Below are 15,699 nucleotides of genomic sequence, written 5' to 3' on the forward strand. Positions count from 1 at the left end.
AACGTAACCTGTGTCCGCACATCTGTGGGTCACGTTTCGGCGCTTCTGCGCATGACATCACTTTGAGCGCCTGCGCATGCACAAGCGGCGAAACCCGGAAGTAACACACTCCGTTACTTCCGGGTTGCCGCAGAGCACAACTTGAACGAGCTCATCCCAAAGCACATTCAACCCAAGGTATGACTGTACCTTGTGTGCTTGTGTGCATGCGCACAAGCTATTTCCAGGGCTCTTCCGACCTGGAAGTGGGCAGCCGTGCAGCGCAGCACTGGTAAGAGCAGGTGGCAGCAGCAGGCAGCAGGGGTCACCACGAGCTGGATAAACGAGTCCCTCGGGCCTTATCTGGACCGCAGGCCTTAGTTTGGGGCATAGCTGTCAACTTACAGATTTGAAAATAAGGGACCAACAACCTCAAAAATAAGGGATCAACAGCCAAAAGAAGGGATTTTGGCTTAGCTTATACAGAAATCAGGCACTGATGGAGCCATGCTGCTTTGGTTGCAACTGACTGTGTTTTGCAGGTGGTTGGACTAGATGATCCTAAGGGTCTACAACTCCGACCAAAGAAGAGTGGCAGACAAAACTGATGAACGACGTCGAGATGGCAAAGCTTACAGGCAGAATTAGAAACCAGGAAGAGGATAGGGAAAGTTTATAATTTAGTTGAAAAGCTATTGGAAAGAGTTACATACATTGGTAGGATTGACAGAAAACTGGTAGTAAAAATTTGAACTATGGATGGACAAATGATTTATAAAAATAGAGTTATGAAAGGGATGCAGAGGGGGAAATCACTACATTAAGATGCTGCACTGGTTGGAGGGGATGCTAAGCAGCACGTCGGGGCTGCCGTCGTCCTGGCGCAAGGAGTTCCATCGGCCCTTCCCCACCCGAGAGAGAGGGAGGGAGGGAGAGAGACTCTCGCCCACACCACCCGCGAGCCCGGCATGAGGCGGTTGTGGTGCCGCCGCGGCCACTGAAGTACCGCCCTTCTGCATCCCTCCCCATACCCTCCTCTTCCTCATCCCTCAGGCCGCCTCCTCAGCCACCGCTGCCGTCTCTGGCTTTCCCTGGCAGCGCAGCGGAAGCCTCGCAAGAGAGGGGCTGCCTGCCCACCTGCCGCCACCCGTCTCCTCACAACGCACCCCTGAGGGGGAAAAGGGAGAGACGGAGGCGCGGCAGCTTGTGCGCACGCTCTCTCTCGCCCTGAGCCGCTGCTTCCCTCCTGAGCCGGGCGAGCATGAAACCCAGGAAATTTAAGGGACATCATCAATAAGGGACAGCAGCGGGACACGGCCCTGGGATGGCCGCCGAGACCATATAACACCGGTCTTGAAAGACCTACATTGGCTCCCAGTACGTTTCCGAGCACAATTCAAAGTGTTGGTGCTGACCTTTAAAGCCCTCGGCCCAGTATACCTGAAGGAGCGTCTCCACCCCCATCGTTCTGCCCGGACACTGAGGTCCAGTTCCGAGGGCCTTCTGGCGGTTCCCTCACTGCGAGAGGCCAAGTTACAGTGAACCAGGCAGAGGGCCTTCTCAGTAGTGGCGCCTGCCCTAAATACATTTTAGTGTATTTTTCATCTTTGTTGGAAACCGCCCAGAGTGGCTGGGGAAACCCAGCCAGATGGGCGGGGTACAAATAATAAATTATTATTATTATTATTATTATTATTATTATTATTATTATTATTATTATCATCATTATTATTATTATTGGAGTTTCCCGCCAAATAAGGGACGGTTGACAGCTATGGTTTGGGGACCCCTGGTCTGTATCTTACAACAGAGAATCTGTTGTTCTGAGGGCAGGATTACTGCATTGTGGGGGGTTGGACTAGATGACCCTCGGGTCCCTTCAACTACAATTCTATGATTTTTTGATTACCAGACGTTCTCCAGGGTTTCAATCAAGAATCCTTTCCATCTGCAGATGCCAGAGATTGAACTGGGAATTCTCTGCGTGCCCATCTACTACTGAGCTATGGCCTTGGTCAGAAGAAGAGTTTCACTTACAGATCCAAATGAAGAACTTAATGTCAGCGCTCCAGCAATCTTTTCAAAGAACCATGTGATACATTTATTACCAAAGACAACACTGCATAATATTAGAAGACTATAGGCAAGACTCTCACCATTGGGGAAATACGGGTGTGTGTGTTTTTCTCAGGTATTCAGAATGTGTTCTTAACTACATCCGAAATTACACATGAAACAAATTTACAGAGTCTTTAACACCAATTTTAATGAAAAAGGGTGTTATGGAAAGATCAGATCTGCGGGGAAAATAGGTAACCTTTCAAATTAGTATTCCCCAAAGCACAATTAATCTCGATTTAATAGGATTGTTAATGTATGTTATTTGAATACTGATTATTAAACATCCTCCAATGCTTAAAAACTATAATAGAGCTGTTACTAGAAAATGGATATGAACCTGTGTTGTGGCTTTGAATACTCTACAAATATGTATTAATGTGCAGCTGGTATTTATTTAATTTGTAGTGGTATTTAATTAACATGCAATAACTTTTTATGAAGTCTAAATTAAATACTGTACTTGCAAAAGCCTCTATTCCATCAAAAATCTGGATTAATTTTGGGGGTTGCAGGTGGCTAGATGAAAACAGCTCTAGGTTTCAGCTGATGAAAAAGGAATATAGACTCCTCTGACCATGCGTACAGTGATAGCACGTAACTAGTAAATAAACAAAAAACATAGATAGCTAGTAAACAAAAAGCATTGCTCATGTCCTCTCCCTTTCAAAATAAACTCCGGCTGGGTGGGCAGAACAACAGTTGCAAAGTCTGTGTAGTATGAAATGGGGAAATATGTTAATTGCAAACAAGAATTAAGGCATTACAATGAAGCACTCTTCAAAATCCCCTCTGCATCAGCCCCATGCTGCTAATTTAGAATGAAGACCGCTTTACAAGGTGGAACTAAATTTAACAAGCAATGCCTGGCTGTTGCTAAAAACTGCCACCCTGCATGTCTTTTTTTTTCCTTCGGAAATGGGTCCAAGTGGCTCTTTTTGTCTTAAAGGTTGCAGAATTCTTTGGGGTGAAGCCATGACTGTTAAAAAGGTTAAGGGACCCCTGACCATTAGGTCCAGTCGTGACTGACTCTGGGGTTGCAGTGTTCATCTCGCTTTACTGGCCGAGGGAGCCAGCGTACAGCTTCCGGGTGTGTGGCCAGCAGGACTAAGCCGCTTCTGGCGAACCAGAGCAGCGCACGGAAACGGTGTCTACCTTCCCACCGGAGTGGTACCTCTTTATCTACTTGCACTTTGACGTGCTTTCGAACTGCAAGGTAGGCAGGAGCAGGGACCGAGCAACGGGAGCTCACCCCATCGCGGGGATTCGAACCACCGACCTTCTGATCGGCAAGTCCTAGGCTCTGTGGTTTAACCCACAGCACCACCCACGTCCCTTATAAAGTGGTAAAATGCAGAATGTGACCTTAGTCAGATATTACACCTTTTTTTAAAAAGGTAAAGGGGCTTGTACCTTTGACATGCATATTTAAAACATGGGTCCATTTAATTGTTAATAAAGCAGTTTTCTGATGTAACTAATGAACTTGCTGGAGGCACAGATAAAAAAAAAAAAAGGTGAGCAACCCCTGACAGTTAAGTCCAGTCGCAAACGACTCTGGGGTTGCAGCACTCATCTCGCTTTACTGGCCAAGGGAGCCGGCGTTTGTCCGCAGACAGTTTTTCCGGGTCATGTGGCCAGCATGACTAAGCCGCTTCTGGCAGAACCAGAGCAGTGCACGGAAACGCCGTTTACCTTCCCGCTGGAGCAGTACCTATTTATCTACTTGTACTGGTGTGCTTTCAAACTGTTAGGTTGGCAGGAGCAGGGACTGAGCAACGGGAGGTCACCCCGTTGCGGGGATTCGAACCGCCAACCTTTTGATCGGCCAGCCCAAGAGGCTCAGTGGTTTAGACCACAGCGCCACCCGTGTCCCCGGAGACAGAGATAGTCCTGAAGAAAAGCCTGGAAGCTGAGGGAGCTTCCTGGTCCTCACACAGACCCCATGTAACATGCAAGGTTAGCAAAGCACATAGCGGACCTTCCTCGACCTTAATAAAGGTATTATTACTTTCCCTGTGAATTTAGTTCTAATGTATCAATGTGCCTGCCTCTCTTCAGCCAAATTATGATACGATTCATAGACTATTTCATATTGGGGATATAGAGTGTATTAGCCATTAGGTTCCTTAGAAATGCTCTCTTTCAAATGCCTTTTTCACTCCACAATGCAAATGTTCCTCTACCTAGCAAAACCTAATCAACAAGCACAGTGAATACAATTTTCTTATTCTTCAGTGATAAGCAAAAACTCTGATGTATTAGTAGCTGGTAGGCTCCCCCCCCCTTTCCTTCATAAAACTGACTGTAAGAAAATAGCATTTATTGTGGCTACTGTTTGCGTTAAGACTAATAAAGAAAATGCACTTTGTTTCCATTTTATTTAACAGTTATGTTTATTACTTTCCTCACACCGGGAGATAAGTACACAGACATCATGTTACTTCACCCCACTGATAAATGGACCAATTTGCATTTTTCGGGAGGGGGGAGGCTCAAAATGGCAGTTGCAGTGTATAAAACATATACATTTACTATAATTGCCACACATTTTATCTGAGCACATGTAAATTCGGAGATTCTATAAAAGGCATCTCTTTTCATGCTGAATGTATTGTTCTGTAGTTTGTACAGATAGGCAGGCATTTAAGCAATTGCAATAAAATTTAAAATTGTGGTTCCCTAAAGTGCAATCTTTCTAAATAACTTTCCTTTTAAAAGAAAATAGAGATAAGGCACAATTCTCCTCATTTCCCTGTCATTTTTCAGAATAGTTACAGACTAATTATGATTTAGGATTAGAGGCGGCATCGTTCCTGCGTAGTCAATTTATATATATTTAGTTCACATTTTTCTCACCAACTGCTCTTGAGAGTCCTCTGTGGTTTTTTAGCTTCCCAAGGCAAAAGACGTCTGCAGTATGGGACTAGCACAGTTTCTCAAACTTGCTGAAATCACTCCTTTACCTTCTCTGGTACCACCCCCTACAGCACTACTTTTGCTTGGGAGGGGGATATGAATATTGGTGCACTCAGGATAAGCTATGATGTAGAGGGAATCATTAGGGAATAAGCCCTGTGTTCAGATGCTTCTCCTTCCCTTCTCACATGCATCCTAATCTGTTCCTTCCCTGTTTGAACAAACCAAGCTTTGCATTGAACCAGTAGTGTTCATCCGGTTACGGTGCAAGACAATTGATGGGGATAGCAATCTGTGCATTTGGGTAAATGGACATGAGATTATTTTGACATGAAAAAGTCTTCCCTTCCCTAACACCCAATACCTGTCAGGAGTTCAGTCTACACTAGAGTAGGACCCTGGCAGAGACACATGCCTGACAGGCATGTTCTCTCCCTCCTGGTTGATCGTTTGGGAGCTTCATAAGCTTTCTTCAGCCCGAACATCACAGCGACCGATGCCAACTGACACTGGCACACTTAAAAGTAAAGGTACCCCTGCCTGTACGGGCCAGTCTTGCCAGACTCTGGGGTTGTGCGCTCATCTCACTCTAGAGGCCGGGAGCCAGCGCTGTCCGCAGACACTTCTGGGTCACGTGGCCAGCGTGACAAACTGCATCTGGCGAGCCAGCGCAGCACACGGAACGCCGTTTACCTTCCCGCCGGTAAGCGGTCCCTATTTATCTACTTGCACCCGGGGGTGCTTTCGAACTGCTAGGTTGGCAGGCGCTGGGACCAAGCAATGGGAGCGCACCCCGCCGCGGGGATTCGAACCACCGACCTTTCGATCGGCAAGTCCTAGGCACTGAGGCTTTTACCCACAGCGCCACCCGCGTCCCACTAGCACACTTAGGGATCCGCAGAGTTTGCGCATCATGCGTAACAGACCTCAGCAACTCAGCATTTTGGCTAATCTACTTTATTTACATATAAACACACACGGAGCACTGCAACATGGCTCCCTCTCTCTCTAGCATCAGACAGCAAAGAGAAAAAGAACAAAGGACAGTAGTCCCACTTCACGGAACACAGGAACACAAACATCCTGTCTCCGTCACTTCCCACTCTGTTGAGTCAAAACGTACACCGTCATGTGATAGACAAAAATCTAATGTCTGCAATCATGGAGCAGGAATTCTAGCAATCCTATCCCTACTTGGATGCTCGGGGACATGCACTAAATGGACAAGAATACAACTTCCTCCTACTGGGTCAGAGAGGAAAATAATGAAAGAATTCACAGCTGCGGCTTATTTTCCAGCAGTATCAACACAGGCATCTTTCAATCCCTCATCCTTCCCTAGGTGGGGATCTTTGGTTCTGCACACTAACCTCTGGGGGTAAGCCAGAGGCTGCAGAATGATATGGAAAGAGGTAGTAATCCCTAGTCCCTAGTGGGACACGGGTGGCGTTTTGGGTTAAACCACAGAGCCTAGGACTTGCCTTTCAGAAGGTCGTGGTTCAAATCCCCATGACGGGGTGATCTCCAGTTGCTCGGTCCCTGCTCCTGCCAGCCTAGCAGTTCGAAAGCATGTCAAAGTGCAGGTAGATAAATAGGTACCACTCTGGTGGGAAGGAAACGGCGTTTCCGTGCGCTGCTCTGGTTCACCAGAAGCGGCTTAGTCATGCTGGCCACATAACCCGGAAGCTATATGCCGGCTCCCTTGGCCAATAAAGCGAGATGAGCGCTGCAACCCCAGAGTCGGCCACGACTGGACCTAATGGTCAGGGGTCCCTTTACCTTTTAGTAGACCCTAGTGGGGGCTCAAAGCTATCCTACTTCTAGGGGCAGTCCACTGGTGCAACCCAATCTAGCTGTAATTTGAGATCAGTTCTGGATCTTTATAAGGTCAGCTGTTTAGATTGGCCTTGTCTGTCTTGCCCCACCTTCTCCTGTTGCAGCATTTAACCCCACCTCACCACCTTTTCCCTTCTGCCACCCTTCCTTCATCTCAGACTCATGGCAAAAACCTGTCTCCTCGGAAGGAAGTCCTACTGAATTCCATAGGGCTTACTCCCAGGCAAGCCGGGTTACAAAGTCACCTTCCTACATCCCATTACAGCCTCCATGGTTTTGACAAAGGAGCAATTGGGACTCCCGCTGCCGCCACACGATTTCTGTTCTCATCCTGAAGCAAAGTTCTTAACCCGAGGTACTATATAGCGGAGTCTGTAACCTGAAGCGTCTGTAACCTGAGGTACCACTGTATTGATATCGCACAGACCTAAATGTCAGGATAGGTTACCCTGGAAACTGATAAATTCCTTCCAGCCTTTGGAATGTAACACCCATTAAGGCTACAGTACCTTTGAAGGTGACACGAAAACTACAATTAATCCAGAAGGCGGCAGCTAGATTGGTGACGCCGTGACTATATAACACTGGTCCTGAAAGACCTGCATTTGCTCCCAGTATGTTTCTGAGCACAATTCAAAGTGTTGGTGCTGACCTTTAAAGCCCTAAATGACCTTGGCCCAGTATACCTGAAGGAGCATCTCCACTCCCATCGTTCAGCTCGGACACTGAGGTCCGGCTCCGAGAGCCTTGTGGAGGTTCCCTCACTGCGAGAAGCCAAGTTAAAGGGAACCAGGCAGAGGGCCTTCTCGGTAGTGGCGCCTGCCCTGTGGAATGCCCTCTCATTAGATGTCAAGGAAACAAACAATTGACTTTTAGAAGACATCTGAAGGCAACCCTGTTTAGGGAAGTTTTTAATGTTTGATGTTCTGTTGTGTTTTTCATATTCTGTTGGGAGCCGCCCAGAGCAGCTGAGGAAAGCCAGCCAGGTGGGCAGGGTATAAATAACAAATTAGAGGAAAGAAAGAGCTTGAAACAGCTTGAAATTTTGTGGCAGAGAGAGCTGTAAGTTGGTTGGAGCTGAAGCGTCATCAAGGCACAGTTCCTGTCTCTGGAGAGCTGAAGGCAAAACTATCAGCTGTAGTGCCTGCTTAAATAAGAGTATCTGAAAGGCTAGAGGGGGGATGTGCTTGGCGCCATCATTATCAACTTTAGGTGCAAACAAAGACCTTCCTGTTTACCCCGCCATTGGGTTCTAAATTGGGGTCATGAGATCCACGGATACCCTAGCCAGTATTGGAAATTCATCTTTTGGCAGGGTGCAGTAGAAGTTGTCCTTTTAATGTTATTCTCATAAAGCCTCTACTGCTCTGTTCTCCAAAGGAAACCAAATCCTGCAGAACTTCCCATAGCTCAGCAAAGTGGGGAATGCAAAACCATGTATTGTTTATTTATTAAATGCCTTAACAACTTAGGAGAGCCTGCCGCTGGATAACAGTAAAATAAAATGAGGCTCGTTGCTGACTTAACTTGAGATCCCACCTTCAGGCATCGGTGAAGTCCTTTTAATTACACACATAACTTATAACTTGAAGAGCAAGCTGCAATCCAAGCAATCGTCCCCTAATTGTGTCTTCTAGCCTGCAGTAAAATAAGCAAAGACAAACTCTGCAATATTGTGCAATAATGTTCCCAGGCTATAGCTAATTTCACATATAGGAATCTCTTCCACAAGGCTTGCACATGGGTGCGGAGAATTTGTTAAAACATTCCAAAGCGCAGAACTGCCACTTATAGTGGGAGGAGTGCTGGGAATTACCCTGCTCTTTGGCTTTCTGCCTTTGGTGCTGGTGCTTCCCTCCCTTGCTCTCGCCACCGTCTATCAAAAACTATCCCCACAACACCTACTCACTATGGCCCCTACTAAAGCAAACACTCTAATTGGTCAACGTCTAAAAGATATCGAGCATCAGAATAAACTGGCCACTATAAGGAAATTCTGCCCTTGGTATGTTCATTTTCCACCTCTCCATTTTGATTCTCTGGCCCTATATCTGCACAAACTTATTATCCCAAAATACAGTGGTACCTCAGGTTACATACGCTTCAGGTTACAGACTCCGCTAACCCAGAAATAGTGCTTCAGGTTAAGAACTTTGCTTCAGGATGAGAACAGAAATCGTGCTCCTGCGGCGCGGTGGCAGCAGGAGGCCCCATTAGCTAAAGTGGTGCTTCAGGTTAAGAACAGTTTCAGGTTAAGTACGGACCTCCGGAACGAATTAAGTACTTAGCCTGAGGTACCACTGTACAGACATGATTTTACACTTGCAAGACTGGATGTTTTGCCACCTGCGGTACTTGAGGGTCGATTCCAAAAGATCCCGCCTGAGAAACGTCTTGGCCCCTGTGGAGATGGTAGCACCGAAACAGCAGCACACGTCCTCCTGTCTTGTGCTCTCAACGAAGACCCGAGGAACGAGATCATCACCCCACTCGTACTAACCATCCCAGGGTGCTCAACCACTGCCACAATGCCCTTTCTTCTATCAGATCAAAATGAGCAGATAACCGCAAAGGTTGCTAGGTTCATAGCTGGGGCAATCAGGATAAGGGCCACTAACTGACTGCTGATTCAGGACTTTAAATTGTGCTCTTATATCAAATTTCCTTTTCTGCTATTGGCTAATGCGAATAAAGTTTTATCTCTCTCTCTCGCCACCCAAAATCTCATGAAAACACATCTCTTCCCATCTCAGCCTGAAATAGCCAGTTTAGACAGTCCCAGTCGGTCAAACCACTCACATTGAGGGGAAATGCCGCTACAATGGGCCAGAGTCCTGGTCCCAGGGCCCACAGCTGAACCATGCCATGAGGCCAACCCAACCAGTGCTTTGTGCTTTGCCGGAGTGTGTACATGCATGCACAAACACACATTCAAGTGTGGCCAAGCAAAGCAACGTACCTCATGCCATCCACCTCTGGCTTGAAAAAATTCAGAGGGTTGTGTGCCTCAGAATGATCAAGCTACCCATTTCTCAAAATCCACAATGGAGAACGAGTCCACTCCTCCCCACTTTTAGTGCCACAGTTAAGGTGGAAATGGGGGGCAACTGCATTCTCGGCACTAGGGACCCCTCTTCCCCCACCCCTCTACATTACACCACAGCAGAAACTCTAAAAGGTTCAGTGGTTCCATCAAAACAGAGCAGAACAAAACAAAATGTTGTAACGGCGCACCCATCACCACGTTGAAAAACAGAGGCAGATTCACATCTGGACCTTGCCATGTACAGTGGTATCTCGGATTACATACACTTTAGGTTACATACGCTTCAGGTTACAGACTCCGCTAACCCAGAAATAGTGCTTCAGGTTAAGAACTTTGCTTCAGGATGAGAACAGAAATTGTGCTCTGTTGGCGCGGCAGCAGCAGCAGCAGGAAGCCCCATTAGCTAAAGTGGTGCTTCAGGTTAAAAACAGTTTCAGGTTAAGTACGGGCCTCCGGAACGAATTAAGTACTTAACCCAAGGTACCACTGTATAGTTAGTTAGAAGGTGAAAGATGCCCAATTACATCTTCATAGCCTTATGGTTGGAGGATGGATGACGGCTAACAGATTGATGTTGAATCCCAATAAGACAGGAATCCCTGGTCCTGAATGGGGTAACTGCCCCTGAAGGACCAGGTGCGCAGCCTGGGAGTCATTTTGGACTCACAGCTGTCCATGGAGGCGCAGGTCAATTCTGCGTCCAGGGCTGCTGTCTACCAGCTCCATCTGGTACGCAGGCTGAGACCCTACCTGCCCGCGGACTGTCTCGCCAGAGTGGTGCATGCTCTAGTTATCCCCCACTTGGACTACTGCAATGTGCTCTATGTGGGGCTACTTTTGAAGGTGACTCAGAAACTACAACTAATCCAGAATGCGACAGCTAGGCTGGTCACTGGGAGTGGCCACCGGGACCATATAACACCGGTCTTAAAGAATCTACACTGGCTCCCAGTACATTTCCAAGCACAATTCAAAACGTTGGTGCTGACCTTTACAGCCCTAAACGGACTCAGACCTGTATACCTGAAGCAGCGTCTCCACACCTATTGTTCAGCCTGGACACTGAGATCCATCATCATTCGTATTAGCCTCATCTTACCACTACTCCATAAGCACCCAGGGCACACAGAACAATTCTATATCTCCCTGCTGTTTTCAGATACCAGCCCTGCTACAACATACAATATTGCCAGGTTCTGCATAGCAGCGTTCAAAATTCATCTGATGATGACCTGAGCCACAAACTAGATTAAATGAACACTCATATCAGAGTGCTTTGTAAATTGATAGCCATATATACTAACCTTTTATGCTCTTCCACATCCATTTAATGCTCCTAACCCTTCTTTTAGATCATTTTAGATTCTTATAGCCTTTTACGTATAAAGGTAAAGGTAAAGGTACCCCTGCCCGTACGGGCCAGTCTTGACAGACTCTAGGGTTGTGCGCCCATCTCACTCAAAGAGGCCAAGGGCCAGCGCTGTCCGAAGACACTTCCGGGTCACATGGCCAGCGTGACATCGCTGCTCTGGCGAGCCAGAGCCACACACGGAAACGCCGTTTACCTTCCCGCTAGTAAGCGGTCCCTATTTATCTACTTGCACCCAGGGGTGCTTTCGAACTGCTAGGTTGGCAGGCGCTGGGACCGAACAGCGGGAGCGCACCCCGCCGCGGGGATTCGAACCGCCGACCTTTCGATCGGCAAGCCCTAGGCACTGAGGCTTTAGCCCACAGCGCCACCCACGTCCCCCTGCCACCCACGTCCCTTTTACGTATACCTTCTGTTTTAATCATTTTAGTTTTCCAAAGTATTTTACAGATTTTTAATTATAGTACCCCACCCTACTTATGCTGATTTGATTGATGGAGATCCAGCACAGAAGGCCTTCTGGTGGTTCCCACACTGAGAGAAGTGAAGCTATAGGGAACCAGGTAGAGGGCCTTCTTGGTAGTGGCGCCTGCCCTGTGGAATGCCCTCCCATCAGATGTCAAGGAGATGAGTAACTATACAACTTTTAAAAGACAGCTGAAGGCAGCCCTGTATGGGAATTTTTTTTATGTTTGGTGTTTTATTATGCTTTTATGTTTGCTGGAAGCCACCCAGAGAAGCTGGGACAACCCAGTCAGATAGGCGAGGTACAAAAATTTATAATGATGATGATCCCATGATTCATTTGCCAATAAATAGGACCTGTCTGTAATTTTAGTGCATCCCTATGAAGGAAAGAATGTTTTGCCTTTGTCTAGGGTTACAATTTGGTGATCTGGAATTCTTCATTAAATAAAAACAACTTCTGCGTTTTTGGAGGGGGCAAAGGACTGCAACAAGGAGAATGAACTCTTTGAAACAGATTGCAGCTCAGTCACAGAGCCCATGTTTTGCATGTGAAAGGTCTCAAATTCAATCCCTAACACTGGTATTTTAAAACCAATGGCTCACCTTTAGCCCTCTTAATCTTTTTACTATATATTTGTAATCTGGCTGTTCTGCTGTCTCTCTTTCTCTCTCTCTTTGGCGATCACTTGTAGCCGAGTAAGATTGTCTTCCATAAATACAGTTTTAACAATGAGTCCGTAAGTGATTGTGGAGGCCAATTCTGGATCCACACCTCCTTCCACAGGGGGGACATAGGTTTCCGGGCGGGAGTTGATCACAGTGTGGATTTGCCAAGCGTGCCTTCCTCTTAGCACATTTCTCCCTTGTGTCCTGAGTTCAAGTGTCTTCAAAGCCCATGACACCTTTGGTAAAGGCTGTTCTCCAACTGGAGCGCTCGCAGGCCAGTGTTTCCCAGTTGTTGGTGTTTATACTACATTTGCCTTGAGGCAGTCTTTAAACCTCTTTTGTTGACCACCAGCATTACGCTTTCCATTTTTAAGTTTGGAATAAAGTAGTTGCTTTGGAAGACGATCATCAGGCATCTGCACATGACCATGTTCTGCTGTGACCCCCACCTTGGTTTAGGCTGTGACCCAGTAACAGCGAGTCCCAACCCACCAACTGAAAACCAGTGGTGTAGACAATACACTGAGACTCAGCTTCCTAGGTTTCTATGCAGCTAGCATTATGGAATCATAGAATTGCAGAGTTGGAAGAGACCCCAGGGGTCATCTGGTCCAACCCCTTGAAATGCAGGAATCTCAACTAGATCATCCTGTTGTTGTTTAGTCGTGTCCGACTCTTCGTGACCCCGTGGACCAGAGCACGCCAGGCACTCCTGTCTTCCACTGCCTCCCGCAGTTTGGTCAAACTCATGTTCGTAGCTTCGAGAACACTGTCCAGCCATCTCGTCCTCTGTCGTCCCCTTCTCCTTGTGCCCTCCATCTTTCCCAACATCAGGGTCTTTTCCAGGGAGTCTTCTCTTCTCATGAGGTGGCCCAAGTATTGGAGCCTCAGCTTCAGGATCTGTCCTTCCAGTGAGCACTCAGGGCTGATTTCCTTCAGAATGGAGAGGTTTGATCTTCTTGCAGTCCACGGGATTCTCAAGAGTCTCCTCCAGCACCATAATTCAAAAGCATCAATTCTTCAGTGATCAGCCTTCTTTATGGTCCAGTTCTCACTTCCATACATTATTACAGTGGTACCCTGGGTTACATATGCTTCAGGTTACATATGCTTCAGGTTACAGACTCCACTAACCCAGAAATAGTGCTTCAGGATGAGAACAGAAATCGTGCTCCCGCGGCGCAGCGGCAGCAGGAGGCCTCATTAGCTAAAGTGGTGCTTCAGGTTAAGAACAGTTTCAGGTTAAGTACGGACCTCCTGAACGAATTAAGTACTTAACCTGAGGTACCACTGTACTGGGATGATCCACCTGGAGTATGAACCGGCAAGCCACTCCAGTATCCCTGCCAAGAAAACTCCATGGACAAAGACAACAGGCATATAAAAGATCACCCTAGCTCTGCTTAAAATCCTCCAAGGAAAGAGAGTCCACCTCATCCCTAGGGAGACCATTCCATTGTCAAACAGCTCTTACTGTCCGAAAGTTCTTCCTGGCGTTTAGTCGGAATCTTGTATTTTGTCATTTGAAACCACTGGTTTGAGTCCTACACTCCAGACAGAGGCGTAGCTAAGGGGGCCAGGGGGCGCCACCCTGCTGGGGGCGGCACTGGGAGTGACGTGGTGGCTCGGGCGCCTGCAAAATGGCAGGTGGCGGCAAGACTCCACACAGCGAGCCCTGCCCCGGCTTGCCCCACCCAATGGACGGCTTGCCCGGCCCCCACGGGCTGTTCGCCCCACCCCTGGGTGCTGGGCACACGAGCCGCCCAAGGCGCCAAGCGGCTTGCGATGCCGCTGCCTCCAGATAAGGAGAAAACAGGCTCGCTCCATGATCCATGTGACAGCCCTTTGGACATTTGAAGGCATTTGCAGGGACGTGGGTGGCGCTGTGGTCTAAACCACTGAGCCTAGGGCTTGCAGATCAGAAGCACTGCAACCCCAGAGTCGCCACAACTGGACCTAATGGTTTTTACCCAATCTCCTCTGAAGTCTCTTTTCCAGGCAAAACATACCCAACTCCCTCAACCGTTCCTCATCAGGCTTGGTTTCCAGACTATCTCCTGCAAACAGAAAAAGTTTTTGCAAGGCGTTCCCACTTCCCACCCCATTCCCAAAGAGAGCTTTGAGCTGCATCGAGGATCCTTGGGTAAGAGGGAGTTTCAAGGGGAGGAAATGAGTTCTAGCGGGGGAAGGATAAACAACAAAAGCTCCGCAGAGGCTCTGGCAACTCATTGCTGCTGCAAGGCTGGGGGAAAAGCAAATAAGGAAGAGAGAATCTCATGGCATGCAGTCTGAGAGGGCTGCAAAGTGTGTGGATAGCAATTCAAGGGGTGAATCGTTTCAGCCATCGCACGTTGCAACAGGCTTCCGGTCAATGCTGCTCTTTAAGCCTGCTCACCACAGACTGCCCGCACAGACCGTCTCTGCTTACCCTGTAAGCTTGTAAACCCGACACAATCTCCTTCCAAGTCCCGCCTCTCTCTCTCTCTCTCTCTCTCTCTCTCTTCCCCGCACTTCCCACTGTGGAAGGGAACCGATCAATGCACGGCTGCAGATCTGTGCGCTCGCTGCAAAACGCAAAGCGAACGTGGCGCAAACGGCAGTTCTTTCACTCCCCGCTGATCCATAAATGAGATAGGAAGGGGCAGTAGGTAAAACTACAACTCCCAGAATGCCCCGGCTTCTTTTCTTTTTCTTTGAAATTCACTTTGACCCTTCAGATTCTCTATGTTCCGGATTTGTTTGGTTAACTCCCAGCCAAGTCTTGTGCAGAATTCGGCGTTTCTAAACCCATCGCAGACCACAGGTGCAAGACCTCGATTCTGCTTGCAGTCGAGCTGGCCAGTGTTTCCCAGTTGTTGGTGTTTATACTACATTTTTAAAGATCTGCTTAGAGACAGTCTTCAAACCTCTTTTGTTGACCACCAACATTACGCTTTCCATTTTTAAGTTTGAAATAGAGTACAGTGGTACCTCGGGATGCAAACGGGATCCATTCTGAAGCCCTGTTTGCATCCTGAACGCAAGACACGGTGGTGCGTTTCGCCGCTTCCGCGCATGCGCCTGATGTCATTTTGAGCATCTGAGCATGCGCATTACTTCGGGGTTGCTGCGGAACGCAACTTGAACGTTCTCAACCCAAAGCATATTCAACTCGAGGTATGACTCTAGTTGCTTGGAAGACGATAATCAGGCATCTGCACAACGTGACCAGTCCACAGAAGTTACCATAACTGTCAACGTTTCCCTTTTTTAAAGGGAAATTCCCTTATTCCGAATAGGATTCCTCGCTAGAAAAGGG

The 15,699-nt window shown here is 47.7% G+C and overlaps 1 protein-coding gene across 2 annotated transcripts in view; it reads right to left on the bottom strand.

The window, feature by feature from the left end:
* Positions 1-15,026, bottom strand: part of LOC310685614 (cytosolic beta-glucosidase-like) — a 109,010-nt gene extending 93,984 nt beyond the window's left edge. For both annotated transcript variants that reach the window (XM_083458343.1, XM_083458342.1), the window contains exon 1: positions 14,830-15,026. The gene's annotated coding sequence lies outside the window, so the exon portion shown is untranslated. The remainder of the gene's footprint in view (positions 1-14,829) is intronic.
* Between the last annotated feature and the right edge of the window lie 673 nt (positions 15,027-15,699).

Source organism: Podarcis tiliguerta (assembly GCF_965153285.1).
Source record: "Podarcis tiliguerta genome assembly, chromosome: 9".
Taxonomy (NCBI): Eukaryota; Metazoa; Chordata; class Lepidosauria; order Squamata; family Lacertidae; genus Podarcis; species Podarcis tiliguerta.